The following is a 1,939-nucleotide window of genomic DNA, read 5'->3' as shown; positions in this document are numbered from 1 at the left end:
ACTTATGTTTGTATAAACAGAGGAACTTTCCTTTTTCTTTTGTTTTTTAATTGGAGGTGGAGTCGAGTGCTGCATGTTTCATGTGAACAACTGAACATGGTTTGAGACTGACAAGGATAGTTCCCAGATTCTTTGTGGCCCATTAGTTCGAAACCGCCTGAGGCCCAACCCATTATAATTGGCCCATTTCACATCTTTAGTTTATTAATTAATGAATTTCGAACATGAAATTTATAATCATGCAATCAATAATTAAAAAGGCACTTCACTATAATGTACGTCTCCGATGAAGAGAATGCCTTTTTTCCAACAACAAAAAATGACTAATTCAATAATCTTGATAATTAACAGCAAAAACTAGCAAAACTACTATTTTGTTTATTTGTTTGTTTGATTTTGAGAGAGAGTGAGAGAGAGAGATTATAATCATAAAGTTTCAGCTAAACAAATGCACGCGTAAACTAAATTTATTTTGTTTGGAAAGACACAGTTAGAGAATAGAGATGTACCTCAACTACCATATAGACTTAAAACAATTCTTTGTTATTGCTAACAACTCTACAATTCGAAGTTCATATTCGTTATAAAATAATAAAGATTAGTTTCGAAAGGCTAAAATTCTGAAACTTATGATATATGACATTCAACCCAACGTAGAAATTTAATCACTTCGTCCCAATAAATGTGGCCATTTTCTTTTTGACACAGAGATTAAGAAGAGGATTGTTATGTTTTAATTATGTGTGGTCCACCAAAATTAAAGAGTTAATTAAGTGTGGGAAACATTATTCTTCTCACTTAATCTCTTCCCCAGTCTGCCGCCGGCGACTCGACGGTCGTTCTTCACCCCCTCTATCAAATCGCAAATCAGACCAAATCGCATACCTAAAAACTAAAAATCAAAAACCAAAAAATTGCATAGCCAAAAACCAAATCAGACAAATCGCATAACCAGATTTGTCGTCGGGAATCGAGGCCAAGGGCCGCGATTAAAGTGCCTAGAATCAGGGGATATGGAGATCGGCGGCGGCAGCCCTATGGCTGTGCAGTCGCCGGACTTTAAGGAGAGGTAGAGGCGGAGATGAGAGGTTTTGGCACGTGCGGCGGTGGCGGGTTCACTAGCTACTACGTGCGGTCGCCGGAAATCGAAGCTGAGATGGTCAGTTTAGATCTAAGGTTTGTGAGAGAAGGGCGGCACCGTGGCTGGGGAAACGAGCGGCGGTGGTTGTCGGTGTGTGTGTTCTGTGGAGAAAGATGACGAGGGAGAAGGGAATTAGGGGGCGGGGCGGCGGCCGACGGCCGACGCTGTTGTCTTCCGCCGGAGAAGAAAAGAGAAGGGGGACCAAGGGGTGGTTTCACTCACAGAGCTCTGGATCGAGACTCACCTTCTTCTCCAGCGATTTGGTGCCGCCGACCAGTGTCGCTGCCTACAGCAGCGGAGGTTAGAAGAGAGAGTGGTGACGGAGAAGACTAGAGAGAACTGAGCGAGAGAGACATAAATAAAGATTTAATTAAAGAGCTCTAATTTTAATTAAGTGAACTTAATTATATAATAAATATTTCTACTTTTAGAAAGTGGTCATTTTTAGTGGGACACATCAAAAAGAAAATGTGGCCACATTTATATTTATAGGGATGGAGGGAGTATAATATATAAATATCGTAATCGCGCGCCTATTAAATTTAATACAGATCAGGAGACTTTAATTTAAGCCTTACTATTTGGTATTATTATTACTTTTGTCTTGTGCGAACAAAATTCGTCGTCGTATATCATAGAAAGTGACATTTTTGGAAGATGATGAATTTTAGTCCATTCAACAAAGAATCCACACGCAACCGTATTTTGCAGGGCGGAAATCCATAATGTTTGTCTTTCTCAATATATCAATAAATATATACGAATTTAAGGAAGTTAACGAAATATGAATCTTGCACA

General features: G+C 39.4%; 1 long non-coding RNA gene across 1 annotated transcript; it reads right to left on the bottom strand.

The window, feature by feature from the left end:
* Positions 1-522: 522 nt before the first annotated feature.
* LOC130995650 (uncharacterized) lies at positions 523-1,505 on the bottom strand. Its single transcript, XR_009092235.1, has 2 exons — positions 1,386-1,505; positions 523-885 (listed from the first exon to the last, which is right to left on the bottom strand). It is a non-coding gene; the product is annotated as an uncharacterized LOC130995650 (long non-coding RNA).
* Between the last annotated feature and the right edge of the window lie 434 nt (positions 1,506-1,939).

This window comes from Salvia miltiorrhiza, chromosome 7, assembly GCF_028751815.1.
Source record: "Salvia miltiorrhiza cultivar Shanhuang (shh) chromosome 7, IMPLAD_Smil_shh, whole genome shotgun sequence".
Classification (NCBI taxonomy): domain Eukaryota; kingdom Viridiplantae; phylum Streptophyta; class Magnoliopsida; order Lamiales; family Lamiaceae; genus Salvia; species Salvia miltiorrhiza.
Note: the sequence above shows the minus strand (reverse complement) of the source record. Positions and strands in the feature narration are given on the sequence as shown.